General features: G+C 46.9%; 1 protein-coding gene across 6 annotated transcripts in view; it reads left to right on the forward strand.

The window, feature by feature from the left end:
* The first annotated feature begins 231 nt into the window (after positions 1-231).
* The window catches only part of SGMS1 (sphingomyelin synthase 1), a 293,995-nt gene continuing 276,304 nt past the window's right edge, over positions 232-17,922 (forward strand). For 4 of the 6 annotated variants that reach the window (XM_019937273.3, XM_019937343.3, XM_019937884.3 and 1 more), the window contains exon 1: positions 234-493. The gene's annotated coding sequence lies outside the window, so the exon portion shown is untranslated. Of the gene's footprint in view, positions 494-15,583; positions 15,664-17,922 lie in introns of all 6 variants that reach the window. The other 2 variants (XM_019937481.3, XM_019937812.3) reach the window with 2 other exon arrangements.

Below are 17,922 nucleotides of genomic sequence, written 5' to 3' on the forward strand. Positions count from 1 at the left end.
ACGTCCGCCTCCCGAGCTTCCAATTACTTGAAAGTAAAATAACAGGGCGCCAAGCCTCGCCAGCCCCTAGGTGCGCAGTCTGGCTCGGGTCCCCCCTGGGTCCTGGGATGAGCTCCCCGCAGACCCCGCCCGCCCCGCCCTCCTGGCCGCAGCGAACACCCGGAGAAGCGGATTTGCGTCGCGCGGGTAGCTGGGCCGGCTCGTGCAGCGGACTGGGCATGCTCGGCAGCCCGGGAGGCTCGCTGTGGCAAGTCGGAAGCGTTCGCACCAGCTAGGCAGCGGCCGGGCAGCGGCGGCGGCGTCGGCGTCGGCGGGGGCCAGGACGGGAGCGGGAAGGGCAGGCCAGGGAAGGCTGCTCTCCCCTTGCGGCCGACGAGCCGGCCTGACAGCGCGTTCCGGGTGTGGAGCCCCAACTCTGCCCTGCCCCGGATTTCATCCCGCAGCGGGGGGCTCGGCGAGCGGAATTCCGGCGGCTGCCGCGACTCCGGTGCAAGTGAGTCGTGGGGCGGCGGGAGAGAGCCGCTCGCCGGGGGCCGATCGGACACCCCCGCTCCCGGGCCTGGGAAAGGTGTGCGGGCAGCCCCGGGGCGAGGGGGCGTGAGCGCAGCCAGCGCCTTGCCTCGCGCGTACCTGGCGGGCAGTCCCCCCACTCCGCCACCGCGCCAGAGGAGGAGTGGGCGCGGGGTGGGGGGAGGTCCCGCGGCCGGGCTCGGGGCTCCGAGCGGGCGGGGAGCCCGCGGGGCTCCCGGACCAAGTTGAGGCAGGGAGAAAGGCGGAGGCGTCAGTGGGCACCTTTTCAGAGGTCTTGCGTGCGGGCTGGAAGGCTGCCTACTGTCGGTTTGGGGCGAGCAGACGGTGGAGGGGCCGAAGAACCGCGAGGCGAGGAGCCTTCGGGCAGTGGCGCGGCGGGGGTCCGGAGACCCGCAGGGTCCGACCCCAAATCACGGCCCTACCCCCACCGCCCGGCTGGCGGCGTGACAGTTGGTACCTCTGGGTCCGATCGCAGCCGGCCAGGCGCCCTGGGTTTCGGGTACCCTCCCCGCCCCGCCTCGATGTCCCCGGACAACATAACAGGTGGGAACCCTTTCCCTGCGGGGCGAGCCCCCCTCCGCAGGCCATTTAACAGCCTCCAGGTTGGGGGTGGCTCTGACACCCTGCGGGGCTGCCCCCACGGGTGAGCGTGTTTACAGGTAAGGCCTGGAGGAGCCATCAGCGCAGCCTGGAACTGGACATTCTCTCCAGGACGCGGCCCTTCACGTGAGTGAGGGGTCTCCGCGGTTCCAAGGCGACGTGTCAAGGGCAGAGCAGCGACAACAGCGGCTGTTTCTCCCACCTTCTTAACCCAGACTCGGGCTTTCTGCTTCTTCTGGTGGACCGGGTAGGGTGTCCTGGTCCAGCTAACGGATTCACACAGGCGCGTTCTGGTTAAAGCTTGTTTCCGTCGTGGGAGTGTCAAGTGTCAAGTAAAAATCCGGATGAGGGTTGCCAGGGCCGGAGGGAGTGAAGAGAACCCATGCAGGTGCTTCTCTGATGTTTCTTTTCACCTTCAGATAGTACCGACTTCAGCAGTACACACTTACGAAACCAAGAGTGAAGGCTGTTTTCTGAAAGGGAAGTTTGTTTTCTATGTTATGGGACCTGCTTACTATTCTAGCTCCCTTGACATTTACCTTACTGGACCTTTAGAGCTGTTTGCAGGTTATTTTGCTTGCGGACTTGGGGGTGTTTGGGGTTGGCTGCCTGGGTGTGGAAGTGGCAAGTGCCCGTCATGGTGTGCTGTGAACTCCCCACGCTTCTTGGCACTGGGGTTTGAACATTCGGGGGGGACCGAGTGGACAGAAAGAGAGGAGTGGGACTGGTGACGTAGCGACGCGATGGGAGTTGCCTAGGGCTGCCCAGACATAACGAGGTTGGTTGGCTGTTTTGGCTTGGCGGAAGGGGAGAGGGCTAGGCGTTTCATTGGTTCGGGGAGGAAGGTGTTCACGGGAGAAGCCTGGCGGGGGATGGGTCCCCGTCTGGTCAGTGCTCCAAGGGAAGCCCAGAGATGTTTGGTGATTCAGCAGGTGGCAGCCTTCCAGCCCTGAAGCCATACCTTGGCCAAGCAAGCCAGCAAGCCAGCGAGCAAGCGGCAGCAGCTTCAGGGGAATCTCCAGGAGACTCTTCTGCCTAGAGCAGCTCACTTTCCTTATCTTGCTTTCTGTTTATGGCAGGAGGCCCTGGTTTTTTGGGTTCCTTCCCTTTCTCTCTTAAACTATCTAGCATGTTTTTGAATCTCTCCAGTTCTCTGACCCGTTGGATAGCAGGAAGTGGCAGCTGCCACCATGCACAGTTTAAGTAATTAATTAATGTGCAGAAAATGATAGCAGTATGTAAAGCAGAGAAAGTCTTTTCCTTCTGTTTCTGCTTCAGAGATTAGAAATTTACATTTTTAGTAAAATAGTAAGATGTATTTCTGCAGTTTTTCATTGCTGGTAGTGAGCTATTTCAAACATCAGAAAGCATTAAAAATTAATCCAAGGGATGGATAAATGACATTAAAGGGACACAGTTATTAAAGAAATGTCTTATTCATTGGAGGATCTCTAGCATCTTGAGCAGTGCCTAACTTGTAGATACTCATTCAACTGAAATTTAAATAATTTTTCGTATTAGAAGCTTGTCAGTAAGTTTTGACGTTTAAAGAACTTTGTATGTTTTCATACGTCAAAATTGCCTATGTTGACCTTAGCTTGAAGCCTCAACCCTTTTACTTTTTTCCTGGTTAAGTCCCTTAATTTTAAAATTGTGACAGATCCTGCATGTCAATGGAAAAAACATAAGCTTGTTTTGCTTACATATCTCATGAAAACCTAGAAGACTCCTACATATGACCATTATACATTTTTTTAAATTAAAAAGTGCTCCGGCTGCATATCAAATACGCTTTTTTTTATAAAACTTCATTTTATACAAAACAGTTCAGGAAAACTGTAGAATTCCTAAGCCTTTATCATCCAATGAAAAGTGCTGCCATAGAAGAGACAAAACAGTGTTTTGGGAATAAAAATTCTGGCTTGTTTGCACAGGGGGATAACCTGGCCCGTCTTTGAGGGAGGCCTGAGTGTTTGTCCAGCTCATTCTGCATTTTACCTTTGCTATTCTGTGCCTTCCTCCAGTTGTTAAGCTCTTTCTTCTTCCCCTAAAGACATACTTTCCTGGCATGGGCTCATTTACTTAAAGCTGCTGCATTTTCTCACATAAATTCTACTAGTGCTGACCTTTCTTTTTTCATCGTCCCATACACTTTTCCACCACTTCGTATGATAAACTATTCGATGGTCCTAAAAAGCTGTGGCCAGCGTGACCTTGTGGGGGGCATGACAGATTGTAGTTGGCTCTCTCTTTGCCTTTTTTGTATGGTAGCTGTAGCCACAGCAGTCTCTTCTGGAAGAACTGGTAAGGCATACCTGGTCTTAAAGATTTTGGACTTTTCTGTTAAGGCCCTTGGTCAGGAACATAAATAGTCATTTATCGTCTCCTACCACATCCCAAGAATTTTGGCTGTAAAGTGTGTCACTTTAATAAGCTAGCTACCCAGTCACCAGAGGAGCATATTTAGATGTGGCAGTTAGGAAAAAGCATTGGATGTCGGGGAGGAGAGGGTGAAGAAAAGGGAAGAGAAGGGTGGGTGGGGCCAAGAAGGTGGCTTGGTTTTGTGACTGTGACTTCTGGTTTCAGTAAAACAGAATCAAATGGCTGATCAACAGATGTGGCTCAGTCTGTGCGGGAGTGCTCTGCTCCCCTCCCTAGTCCTCTTTCCCTCCACAGATACACACATCACACACACACACACACACACACACACACACACACACACACACACATAGCCACACACAAATCCACAGACCCACACGTGCACACACACTCTGACAAGAGACACAGACACAGACGTAGACACATACACCCTTTGCCAAAAGCTAAGCATCCCAGCTTCTTTTTAAATACTAATATGTCACACAGGGACAGTCCAGGGCTCAGTAGCAGGTTGAATTCTGGGGGCCTGAAATCACCCCAAGCTTGTATTTCAGGAAGATTCCCCTTCCCTCTCTCGTGGCAAGGTGATCTGCCCCCTTAGCCTGCAAAGCTTCTGAGGGCTTTCACTGGAGCAACCATTGTGTGTAAAGATAGGTGAGGTAGTTTTCACCTTTGAGACTTCCTGGTGCTGAGGGTTGAGTTAACATGCTTCAGTTTTTGGCATAAGATCTCCCTGTGCAAAGCCCCTTTCTTGTTTTGTTTTTTCCTTCTTTCCCACTCTCATTCCCCTCTCCGTCAGAGGAACTTCCTCTCTTGTGTCGGATGTTCTTGGGTATGTCTCTATCCTTGTTAAAGATGTTGTGTTCTTGTGTGCATGTTTTCAGTTCAGGTAAGTAGTGCTGTGCTGCTATGTTTTTATTCGGTTGCTTTTCCATTCAATATTAAAACTTTTTGTTAGGGAAATTTTCAGACATTCATAAAAGTCAAAAGAATTTAATTCAACATTTTATTGGAGAGATCTATGTTAGTATAGGTTTATCCAGTGCATCGCTATGACTGCTGCTTTTTACGGCTGGCCTGCTATGTACCCACTAGTTTTACTTACCCATTTTTCTAATGATGCACACTTAGGTCACCTCCATTCCTGCTACCATGAGCAAAGCTGTGATGAAGGAATATCCTGCAGCATCTCTTAACGATGCCTGTGAGAACATCTCTAGGGTGGTGGTTCTTACAGGGGTCCATACCGAGCAGCATCAGCCTCACCTGGGAACTGTTAGACTTGTAGGTGCTTGGGACCTAATCTAGACCTCCTGAATCAGAAACCCTGGGACAGACCCCATCAATTTGTGTTTTAGCACATCCAGCCCGGAGACTCTGGTGCATAGGAAGGTTTGAGGAACACTGCTCTAAGGGTATCTACCCAAGCGTGGGAGGGCTGGGTAAAAGAGAACAAACACACCTGTTTTTACTAAATACTGCCAAATTAGTCTCCAGTGTTGCTGGACTGGTTGACACTCTCACAGCAGTGCATCAAGTGCTCCTAAATCACCACATCCTCCTTAGTGGTTGATACTAACCATCTCTCTGATTTTACCAGTATTTGATGGCTTCTTATTGTTTTAACGTGAACTTATGTAATTTCTTAATGAATTTGAGCATCTTTTAATATATTTGTTAGCTATTACAATTTCTTTGGCTTTAGTCTGCTTTTCTAATGTATTGATTTGCAGATGTCTTAAATATCCTAGATATTAATCTCATTCTGCTATCTATTAACTTTATCAGTGGTAACTTTCAGAAATTTTAAATTTTGATATAGCCCAATGCCATTAATTTTTGCTTTTTGTAGATTAGGAATCTTAAGGTGTTCTTCCTTACCCCAAGATTACAAATATATTCTGTATTTTCTTCTGCCAACTTGCTGCTTTTACCTTTCACAGTGAGGGCTGTAATCTGTTTGAGGTTCGTCTTAATATACGGTATACGGAAAGAATCTGGTGTTATTTTTTCCTTTCCATTTTGTGAGCCAATTTTCCCAAAATCATTAACCAGTGTATTTTTTTTCTAGTATTTTAGGGATGAATGTGGAGGCACCTCTACCATACATCAGGTTCCCACAAGCACATGAGTCTGTTTTTTTCTACTTTATTGAGTTATAATTTATGTATGGTAAACTTCACCTGTACCTTTAAAGTGTACAATCTAATGAATTTTGACAGATGTGCATACCTGTGAAACCACACAGTCAAGATCCAGAGCATTTCCCTCACCCTGAAACTTCCCATTTGCCTTCCATCCCTCCCTTTGTCCCCAGGCCCAGGCAACCACTGGTCTGCTTTCTGCCACAAATTGGTTAGTTTGCATTTTCAGATTTTGAGATTCCTCACAGGGTTTAAGGTCTCTAGTCTGTCCCAGTCATCTGTCTATTTCTGTGCCAAATTATTTTTATTATTATAGCTCTGCAGTGTGTCTTATATGGCAGGGTGAGCCCCTTCTATGCTCTTCTTTTTCAGAACTTAGTTATTTGTTGATCCTTTTTCTTCCATATACATTTTGGAATGCTTGTCAAATTCTCAACAAAGTCTTGGAAATGTGATTGGCACTGCATTGAATGGATAGTCTAACATGGGGGAGAATTGACATTTCTTCCTTCTTAATGTTGTAATTCTATCCATGAACATGGTTGCCCCATCTTTTTTAAATCACATATAATAGAGTTTAAAATTTTCTCTATCACAACATTTTTTACAAAAGTAATGTGTTGTTTCGAGGAGAATTTGAGCTTGGGCTTTTTAGTCTGAACATTAGAGGAAGGCAGAGTGTAGGGGCTTGGGGGACAGATGTTGTTTCAATCTCTGTTCTCCATTCACTGACCTTGAGTGACACTGGGCAAGTTCTCACCTTTGGTGGCCCCAGGTTCCTCCTTCCTCAAGCTAGATCCCAGCAGCCTCCTGTACAAGGCTGCTGAGCTGCTGAGGCCTTTAAATGAGGTAATGTAGGAGAGGCAGGGAGTACAAATCTTGAAACATTTGCTGCTCAGTAAATGTTGGTGTAACACCTCCCCTAATGCTGGCTTTCAATAGCAAAAGCTTCATACTTTTATGCTACTTCTTAGAGATTGATAAACAAAGAAGTGTCAGAAAAGCAAAGTGAATAAGCCAACCAATTAACTGTGTAACCCTCTCCAATTCTGTACATGTAAGTCCATGCTTCTCCCTAATTTTGTGGGGTTTCACAGAAAGTATGGATACTTCCAAAGAATGTTACAGTCCAGTAGGGAAGAAAAGACCAATGTGTAAGAAACAGAGAACTCTATGTGACGGATGGCTTATAATTAAGGTTAAGTGGTGTGGTACCAGGGGAGTTATGAGTAGGGAGAAATGCTGTTCTGTGAGAGTTTTTTTTTCTTTTAATTGAAGTATAGTTAATCTATCATGTTGTGTTTCAAGTGTACAGCACAGTGATTCAATTATACATACATATGTATATATATATTTTTTCAGATTGTCTTCCATTATGTTATTACAATATACTGAATATAGCTCCCTGTGTTATACAGAAGATCCTTGTTGTTTACCTACTTTATATATAGTAGTGTTTATATGTTAATCCCAAACTCCTAATTTATCTCCCCCTCTCCTGCCCCCCACTGCTATCCCCTCTGGTAACCGTAAGTTTGTTTTCTATGTCTGTGAGTCTATTTCTGTTTTGTAAATAAGTTCATTTGTATCATTTTTTAAGATTCCACTTATAAATGATGTTATATGATAATTGTCTTTGACTTACTTCACTTAGTATGATAATCTCTAGGTGCATCCATGTTGCTACAAATGGCATTTCATTTTTTTATGGCTAATATTCCACTGAATATATATACACACACACACACACACACACACACATCACATCTTCTTTACCCATTCATCTGTCAATGGACATTTAGGCTGCTTCCATGTCTTAGCTATTGTGAATAGTGCTGCAGTGAACATTGGGGTACATGTATCTTTTTGAATTAGAGTTTTCTCCGGATATGCCCAGGAGTGGGGTTGCTGGACCATATGGTAACTCTATATTTAGTTTTCTTTTTTTTTTTAATAAATTTATTTATTTTTGGCTGTGTTGGGTCTTTGTTGCTGCGTGCCAGCTTTCCCTAGCTGCGGCTAGCGGGGGCTACTCTTTGTTGTAGTGCACGGGCTTCTCATTGCAGTGGCTTCTCTTGTTGCGGAGCACGGGCTCTAGGCGCGTGGGCTTTGGTAGTTGCAGCACGCAGGCTCAGTAGTTGTGGCTCATAGGCTCTAGAGCACAGGCTCAGTAGTTGTGGCACACAGGCTTAGTTGCTCCGCGGCATGTGGGATCTTCCCAGACCAGGGCTTGAACCCGTGTCCGCTGCATTGGCAGGCGGATTCTTAACCACTGTGCCACCAGGGAAGCCCTATATTTAGTTTTTTAAGGAACCTCCATACTGTTCTCCATAGTGGCTCTACCAATTTATATTCCCACCAGCAGTGTAGGAGGGTTCACTTTTCTCCCCATCCTCTCCAGCATTTATTATTTGTGGACTTTTTAATGATGACTGTTCTGACTGGTGTGAGGTCATACCTCATTCTAGTTTTGATTTGCATTTCTCTAATAATTAGCGATATTGAGCATCTTTTCATGTGCTTGTATGTCTGTATGTCTTCTTTGGAGAAATGTCTCTTTAGGTCTTCTGCCCATTTTTTGATAGGGTGTTTGTTTTTTGATATTAAGCTGTATGAGCTGTTTGTATATTTTGGAAATTAATCCCTTGTTGGTAGCATCCTTTGCAAATATTTTTCTCCTAGTCCATAGGTGGTCTTTTCGTTTTGTTTATGGTTTCCTTTGCTGTGCAAAAGCTTTTAAATTTAATTAGGCCCCATTTATTTATTTTTGTTTTATTTCCATTATTCTAGGAGACAGATCCAAAAATATATTGCTGCGATATATGTCAAAGACTGTTTTGCCTATGTTCTCCTCTAGGAGTTTTATAGTCTCTGGTCTCACATTTAGGTCTTAAATCCATTTTGAGTTTATTTTTGTATATGGTGTTAGAGTATGTTCTAATTTCATTCTGTCACATGTAGCTGTCCAGTCTGTGAGACTTTGACTTGAGTAGAATTAGATTAGGGGGGAGTGAAGGGGCCTGAGAAACCAAGTATCATTAGCATTTCTGTCCAGGGCTTTGGGAGCCTAGTATTGAACTCCATGACAGTGGATTGTGTGCCTAAATTTAAGTGTCTTAAAAATCATTGCTTTGGAAACAGTGACAACAAGTGGCTAGTAGATACCTAGGTAACTAATAGCTCTCTGTCATATAATATAGAGGTTAAGAGCACTGTTCCTGAGTTCAAGCTTGGCCTTATCATTTAGGAGCTGTAGGACCTTAGAGAAGTTATGTAAACCTTATGTGCCTCAGTTTCCCTAATCCTCATTGGTGGGTCTCATAACAGCAGGTACCTCAGAGGTTGAGGACTGTAAGTTAACCTTTGTCACATGCTTAGTTCATGGCACAAGGTAATCACAATATAAATGTTAGCTGTTCTTATGACTACTTTTGTTAACATTCATTGCGTTCCTCCCGTTATCTCCCATGAGGTATTTGAGGCCTTATGCCCCGGAGTTGTTGGATGTCCAGAAAGACTGTCAGAGGCACAGTACTGGAGAGAGGATCCTTTTTCTGCAGGTTGCCGGGCATGTGGTGGGTGCTCAGTTGTAGACTGAGCAAGTAAATGCTTGACAGACAATGAAGCCAGGTGCTGTCTCTCGGTCCTGAATGTCCTCAGTCAGGTAGCTAGTGTTGACCTTAAAAATTATGGTTATTTTACTGGCCAAAGTGGGTTTATTTGGGAATAGCAGAGAATTGCAATTCAGGACAAGTAAGCCATGGCAAAAGTCATAGGCAAGCCCAACAAACAAAGGAGAGTAATGTTATTTTATAGAGAAAAAGGAGGAAGTTGGAAAGGGTTGTTTTGAAGGAAAGTCCATTGGAAAAAAGGTGAGGGTTGAGGGTGATGATGGTTTCTCCTTGGCTAAATTGCTGGGGTAGTCGATTTCTTGTGGGAGGTGCAGTGTACGTCTTTTCCTCTTGGGGCCTGTAATTGGTGATTCTTTCCCATTGATGATTCTTCTGCTAGGGTGTGTAATTGACAATTCTTCCTGAAATTAATATCCAGTGGTACTGCATGGGTGCTCCCCCTTCAGGCCTTCTGACTCCATTTTAGTGAGGTTTCCCTTTATTAATTTTCACATCAGCATGCAGGAAGCAGGTTTTATTTTGCTGTATTCCTAGTTCTGATTTGACCTTTTGGCAAAGGTGTAGTAATCATAGGGATTCACACTTGTTGAGGATGAACCACATGCCACACTGTCTAAGCCTTTTCCCTTTCGGACAGTCCTGTAAGAGGCATGTTATTATTATCCCTTTTTAGAGGTGAGGAGAGTGGGGCATGAGTAATTTGCCCAACAAAGTAGGAGGGCCCTGAAAGAGTTTAGCGTCTGGAGCCTTTGCCAGTTGACAAAAATTACCAGAGTAAGTGCTGTTGGTGGGGCGCCATTGTAGTTACCTAGGATTGTGAAGCACACATTAGCCCAGCAGGGCATTCCCATGACCTTGGAGGTTTCTCAGCCTCCCTTGATGGTTCTCAGATTTCAACAGATATTAGAATCACCTGGAGTCTTGTTAAAACACCCTGTGCTGGGCCCATCCCCACCAGAGTTTTTGAGGCAAGTAGCTTGGGGTGGGACCTAGTAGTTTACATGTCCCAGGACAAGATGATGCTGATTCTGCTGGCCTAGGACCCCTCTTTGAGAGCCACTTCCATAAGCAGTACTCATGTCACTGAAGAGCCAGCGGCTCCTACTTCTAGTTACAGTCAGGTGAGATGATTTCAGATTGAGAAATTTTAAATACTGTCCACCTCATGAAATAAAAACTGAACTCACATGGTCCTGTTTGTGTATGCCAGCAGAGGGATGTCTGAGTCAGGGCAGCGCAGAAATTGCTTTCTGTCCTTGCCAGTGCTTGTGCCATGGGTTAGATGGGTGATAACCCGGGGTGGAGAGAAAATTTGGAAATGCAAGTCAAGATTTATTAGAAGCATGAACTGCCGTCAAATGCATCCCGCCTTAGGAAGATGACCTGAGTTTGTTTTTGTTTATAAATTTATTTATTTATGGCTGCGTTGGGTCTTTGTTCCTGCGCGCAGGCTTTCTCTAATTGCGTTGAGCGGGGGCTACTCTTTGTTGTGGTGCACGGGCTTCTCATTGCGGTGGCTTCTCGTTGCAGAGCATGAGCTCTAGGCACGCGGGCTTCAGTAGTTGTGGCTCGCAGGCTCTAGAGCTCGGCTCAGTAGTTGTGGCACACGGGCTTAGTTGCTCCGCGGCATGTGGGATCTTCCCCGACCAGGGCTCGAACCCATGTCCCCTGCATTGGCAGGTGGATTCTTAACCACTGAGCCACCAGGGAAGTCCCGCCTGATTTGTTTTTATTTTGCTATTTTCCACCTTCCCCACTCCCTGCCATAGGCACAAAAAAGGCTTTGTGTCCACTGTTTAACCCCGTAGGAAAATTTAGGCACAGAGAAATTAAAAGTGTATGAAGATACATAGCCTGACAATAGAGAGACAGAAGCTAATCTTATCTGACGGGGCTAATTGTAGTAGAAAACTGTTTGTAGGAAGGCACTTAAAAAAACAAAGAAAAGAAAAGAAAAAGAAGGGCTGTGTACCTGTCTCTAGCTGTTGTGAGGTAAAATAGCTACCGTGTGTCCAATTATAACACAGCCTCACACACAGGAAGCCCTCACCAAGCGCGGTCCACTGTTACTCCAGCCAAAGTTTTCTGTTGTGCAGTTGAGACTGCACTTCCCCCATCTGAAGAATGTTACACATAAAACTGAGGAATTAGAAATTTTTAGAATTGAAAGGTTTTGTAGGAAATGGGGACTTAGGATTACCTTAGGATTACAAGTCAATTGTATCTAGGAAGAAATGTTCCAGATTTTCCCTGTGCCAGTTGTCACGGCTCTCCTGTGACCCCAGTAGCCGGGATTAGCTTGTGTGCTTGGTGAGGGGACGTGGCAGGGCAGAGAGAATGGGGGAGGGCCAAGGGAAGACTGGGGAGGGCAGACAGGCCTGAGCGTATACGCCAGACCTCCTCAGCCAGGGATTTACAGCGGCAGGGAGTGAACACACGGTGAGGGTCTGTTATGGGCCAGACCCCTGTTAGGCCTGGAGATATAGAGACGAGTGAGATGGGGTCTGGGTTCCTGAGGGGTCAGTGGGGGAGACAGTCATGTCCACGGATAAATGTCATGACCAGGTAGTGGGTGCAGTATGGCAGCTGCACACCAAGCACCCTGGGGTGGGGCGGGAGCGCTGGATGGGGAGGTGGCCTGCTCCCGACTCCCTGTGTGACAGCGCACACGACAAGGTGACTAACACCATAGGCTGGCACAGGTGGAACTGGAATTCGTGTATTCCGGCTTTGTTTCCTTCTTTCTTTTGGTTTTGGGATTTCCATTTTGAGGGAGAGAATTCTGACCGCAGAGAGGAGTCTGGGCACATGGGCACTGTAAGAATCCAGAGCTGCAAGTGCCCTTCCAAACCACTTCGGAGGTCAGAGGGGCACATTCTAGTTTACTTTTTTTGTCTTTGACAACTGTGGCTAATTTTTCGCTATTTCCTAGGAATGTAAAACCTGCAGAAGATTAATGCCTTTCTATCTTTAAGGTACATCAGCTTTTAAAAGAAAGATTCTTTATTAAAAGCAAGGTTTTATTTGCCCTTAAGTCTTGGCAAAGTGCTAAATTCCACTTTCAGTTTTGTTTCAGTGGTTTGCCACTTCTCACTTTCCTTCTTCCCTCTTCCCCCTCCTTTCCTTAATACCCGTGCAAATACCATGCGAGCTAAGGCATAGTGCCAACACTGTGACCTTGGCAAACTTGGGCCTCGGCTTCCTTATCTGTAAGTGGAGAGTTTGGATTAGCTGACGCGCATAGTCACCTGGTCCCCACATCTGTGAGTCCTGTGACTAGGGGACACCTGTAAAGAGGGGCTCACGAACTCCATTTCATCAGTCGTTTATTCTCCTGTTAATAAAAAAGAATCTTATTTCAGAACCGCCTTCCCCAATCCTGTTAGTTGCACGTCCAAACCACTTTCTAGAAGCAGCAGCAAGTGGTTGATTCTTCACTGTGGTGTTTCCCAGCCTGTGATTGATGCCCCTCCTGGCAGGCTGCCTCTATTACAGGTGCACGGTGTGGGCTGTTCAGTGTTTTAGTCACAGGCGTACTGTGTGGATCCGGGAAGGAGGTTAGGACGGGTGACAGAAGGACAGACCGTAAGGGGCGATCAGCCTGAGGTTGTGCGGTGGGGTGGGTAATGCTCAGGATCCGGAGGGAGCTCCTGAGTCACAGGGCAGGTGAAGGTTAGGGCTGGGAGCAAAGGTCCTGGGAGACGGAGAGAGAGCTCGAGAAACCATCCCTGATGGAGCGGGGGAGGGGCGGCTGAAGGGGATTCCCCCCTCCAGCTGTGGGGGCAGGAGCGGAGGCTGGGGACATCACCAAGGGGAGAGAAAGCGCAGCTAGGGGGAAGGGAGCCGCTTCCCGCAAACACAGGCTGAGGGTTTGGGCTGAAGTCTGAAAAGGGGGTGGGGTGCCCATCGGCCTGAGGCCAGAAGGGAGGAGTTCATTGCTCCTAAGGAAATCAGGAGGGAGAGGGACGGGCTGGGTGGGTGGAAGAGGAGAGGACGGCCCGATGGGCAGCGTGCTGGGATCAAAACGGTGTCGTGAGAGAAACATCTGCGTGGGGCGATCCATGGCCTTCAGCCCGAGCCAGGCTGCTCTTGTCACCTGAGACCGAGAGAGCAAGTGGGGACACGTGTGGCTGTCCTTTTGGGCCACTGGCTTTCTCTCGTGTGAAATGGGAATAATCACTACATCGCAGTGTTGTCCTTCTGAAGGCCCTTGGTACGTGCCTGCGGAGGTGACCTTGGGAGATGGCAGCAGTCTGAGAGGGAGGGGATAGTTTCCAGTTTCCCTTACGCTCTGTGGCCAGTGTGTTGACCGTTCACTTGACTAGGTGGACCGCGAATGAGACTTTAAGAGATGGTGCCCTGGGACTGTCCATCTGTCCCCAACTTTGTGGCCGTGTGTTGTTGAGATTTTTATCACGTGGTCTCTCATCCGATCCCTTACGTTTCTTCCTGATCTTATCCCAGAGCCTGTCCCTGTTCTCCTGGCTGCGAGTTCAGTCTCTGCACCCTAAGATCCCAAGTGCACAGAATGGCCCATGTGTGTCATGGCTCTCTGTGAAAGTCTTCATGGTGGCCTCAGTCTCCAGCATGCGCCTTCAGACTCACTGGGACCAGCATTTCTGACTTGGATGAGGCTGAGTATACAAGTCTGGACAAAGCAAAGTCTCCATGTGCATGGAGTTTTCTTGGTGATGGGCAGACAGGACAATGAAGTCAACAAATGTGAGGCCCGCCAGGGGGTCAGGAGGCAGACCCTCAGCGAGCCTTGTAACAGCTCTGCACCCGCGCACACGGTCGGTCATTTGACATTTGCAGTACTGCTGCTGTTTGTGTAGTGACACCTGAGTTCCTTTGAAAGGCCCTGCAGAGTTAGCAGCAGTTGTGCTGGGCTGAGTTCCAGGTTTCCATCGGGGCCCTGATCATGGCTGGCTTTCCCCTCTCTTTGATTTTAGAGACAGAGACAGGGTGGTGTGAACACCCCCAGGAATATCTCAGGCCTCCTTTTGACCGTTTGTTTGAAGGCCCGATGAGTGGCCCAGGGGGTTCTTACTGGGGTCCATGGATGGGTTTCATGAAGCAATTGAAATCCAGTTTATCATTCTGGGTGTGTGCATTTTTCTGGTGAGAGTGTCTAAAGCTTTCATTAAATCCACCAGGAAGAGCTCTGAAATGTTTATTTATTTATTTAGGCCGCACGGCCCGCGGGATCTTGGTTCCCTGACCAGGGATGGAACCTGTGCCCCCTGCAGTGGAACCGCCAGGGAAGTCCCTGAAAGGTTTATTTTTATGAAAGTGGATGAAAAGATAGAATTGGGCCATTGAGAGCTTCTCTTTATTGCTGTCTGTCCCCTTTGTAGAGGAACTAACGTGATGTGATTTGCCTAAAGTGAGGAGGCAGACACAGGCCGAGAGCCTCAGTGCGCTTATCTGGGACTTGCCATTTCTGTATCTTTTGGTGGGACACGTTCAGTTATTCCTCTGAGAAAAAAGAGAACCAAAATGATAAAGCTGGCATCATGGAAGACCAGCCAACTCAGTGGGAGAGAGCACGGGAGGTGTATGTGATGCCGCAATGTGGTTTTGTCATCCACTCAGCAGGAGGAGAAGGCTGGGTCTCAGGAAGAGAGCAGAAGATGCTTCTCAGATTTCTGAGTCTGATGGGCACTGACCGTAGGAGAGAGGACAGTCTAGGACTTTGGCTGTTGATGTCAAAGTTACCAGTTTTAGGATATTCCTCTGCTTGAGAAGTCCATAATAGTTTATGTAAATAATAAAGTTCATGACAATTGTCCTTCAAGATGAGGGTATGGAGGGTAGCTTTTAAGAGGGAGGGTGTTGATACCTACTATTTGATCCAGCAGTTCTACTTCTTGGGGTTTATTTTAAGAAATAATTAAGACCATTATTCATCCCAGAGCTGTTTGTCATAGTGAAAAGTTGAAAACCTAAGTATACAACAATTGGGGGTTGGTTAAACAAATGACATATATCCAAATAATGGAATACTTGGCAACCCTAAAAAATAATATCCAGAGGAATATTCCTAGAAAGTTGTTCAAAAAACATTGTTATGTACAAAAAGTTACATACTGCCTTTGTAAAAAATAAATTATTCAGAAAATACTAGTTGGGTGCCTACTATGAGCCAGGAGCCCCGCTGGACGCTGGTGACAGAGTGATGAGCTAAGCAGTTATGTTTCCTGCCCTCAGTTAGCGTACAGTCTACTAGGGAAATAGTCAAGCCATATTGACTTTCTCATAAAGTTTTTTTTTTTTTTTTTTTTTCTCATAAAGTTTTATAAATACTCATAGGAGGACTCCAAAAACAGTGACTCCTTAACAGGCACGTTCAACCACCTGTGAAGTCCAATCAGGTATGTCTCTGCATACTTGTTACTGGCTACATCCCTGACCTGAAGACACTGATTTCTTAGAAAGCTTGAAGTAAGTCACTGAGATGTGTTACTGACACTGCCTTACTGTCTGTCTTCCTTTCTCCCCTGCAGTTCGAGGCTCTGTGGGGGGATGGGTGGTGGAGGCACAGTCATTTTGGGAGTGGGGGATATTCCCGCCCTACTTCCTGGCTTCTGTCCTCAGTGCTGTAGTCATCACAAGCCTTGTCACCAGCTCACCTGGAATTGCCTCTTGTTCACTGTCGCCTCTCGTGGGCCTCACATTGTTCTGACTTGGGCCCCTGACTTGTCATCTGTGGTGTTTGCAGCCACGTGGAGTAGTGCTTCATTCTTAGAAATCATCTAGTTTAAATCCTTTTTTGGAGCCTGGCGAAGCCGGGACTGGAATCTGTGTGTCCTGCCTGCCCGATGGACATCTTTTCCACTAGGCAAGAGCATGGCCATTCCTGGTCACCACAGCGAGGGCTCTTCCAAGCAGGTCTGCGTTAAAAACCACATGCATTTCAAATCGGTGACCCCACAAAACTGCAAGAAAGCTTAATTCCTTCAAAGGCAAAAGGGCAGCAGATTTCTTGAGGAAGAAGAAATGAACCACCGTCTCTGCTAGCGTGGCTGCTTGTCACAGTATGGAGACCAAGTTGAATTGGTGTTGGCAGAGTTTGGCAAGCGTGTATAAGGGCTGTGTTCTTAGCCAAACTTTGGGATCTTCTACCGTGTGCCAGCCATGTTAGCTCCCGGGATCCACACAGGAAGACGACGTGGGGGTCTGCTCTCTAGAGCCCCTCTCTAGAGAGAGCAGTGGAGAGATGGGCCCCATGACAATACACTGCGGTCTCATGCTGTGTGTACTAGTGACTGGGACTCGAGAATTTTGGCTAAAATGTTCAGGAAGTCAGTCCCTGGGGAGGGCGGGTTTGATCTGGACCCTGAGGAGGGGTGGGATTACCAGGGGCACCGCTGACGTCAGAGTCCACGTGAGGGCACCTCCTGTAGACAGGCAGTGCATGGCCTGGGCTGACTGTTCAAGACCTCTTGGCGTTTATTTGCCCTTTAACCTAAATTTTGGCTTTTTTAAAATTTATTTATTTATTTATCTATCTATCGCTATGCTGCGTGCTTGCGGGATAACCACTATTGTTTTTTTTCTTTTTTTTAATTTATTTTATTTTTGCTGCGTTGGGTCTTGGGTCTTCGTTGCTACGCATGGGCTTCCTCTAGTTGCGGCAAGCAGGGGCTACTTCTCGTTTTGGTGCGTGGGCTTCTCATTGCGGTGGCTTCTCTTGTTGCGGAGCACGGGCTCTAGGCACATGGGCTTCAGTAGTTGCAGCACACAGCCTCAGTAGTTGTGGCTCGTGGGCTCAGTAGTTGTGGCTTGTGGACTGTAGAGCGCAGGCTCAGTAGTTATGATGCATGGGCTTAGTTGCTCCATGGCATGTGGGATCTTCCTGGACCAGGGCTTGGACCCATGTCCCCTGCATTGGCAGGCGGATTCTTAACCACTGCACCACCAGGGAAGCCCCACCACTATTGTTTTGATGTATATACCTCCCATCTTTTTTTCTGTAAATACTAGATGTGCACCCAAATAGTAAAATAGTATTATTTTAACCAAATCTTAAAAGGAATAGTATTGCCAAAGCTAAATCTCAGCAGTTCTAGAATTGACTTCTAGGATACAAGTATAAATCTGAAATTTTATAAAAGTTATTAGTAATGCTATTATTAAAATCATAATAGAGTTTGGCATTATGGTATAAGAACTTAATTTCTTAGCATGTATGATCAGTATAGTGAACATTTGTGTTACTGGGTACATATGGACTTTCAGGAGGTGGAGGAGGGAGGAGCAAGGCTTTTATTCATGTATTTTATTATTTTTTAATTTTTTTCATTTATTTGTTTATTTATTTATTTAGGGCTGTGTTGGGTCTTCGTTTCTGTGCGAGGGCTTTCTCTAGTTGTGGCAAGTGGGGGCCACTCTTCATCGCAGTGCACGGGCCTCTCACTATCGCGGCCTCTCCTGTTGCGGAGCACAGGCTCCAGACGCGCAGGCTCAGTAGTTGTGGCTCACGGGCCTAGCTGCTCCGCGGCATGTGGCATCTTCCCGGATCAGGACTCGAACCTGTGTCCCCTGCATTGGCAGGCAGATTCTCAACCACTGCACCACCAAGGAAGCCCTTATTTGTTTTATTATTTATTTATTTTGGTTTTTGAATTATT

This window comes from Tursiops truncatus, chromosome 16 (assembly GCF_011762595.2).
Source record: "Tursiops truncatus isolate mTurTru1 chromosome 16, mTurTru1.mat.Y, whole genome shotgun sequence".
Taxonomy (NCBI): domain Eukaryota; kingdom Metazoa; phylum Chordata; class Mammalia; order Artiodactyla; family Delphinidae; genus Tursiops; species Tursiops truncatus.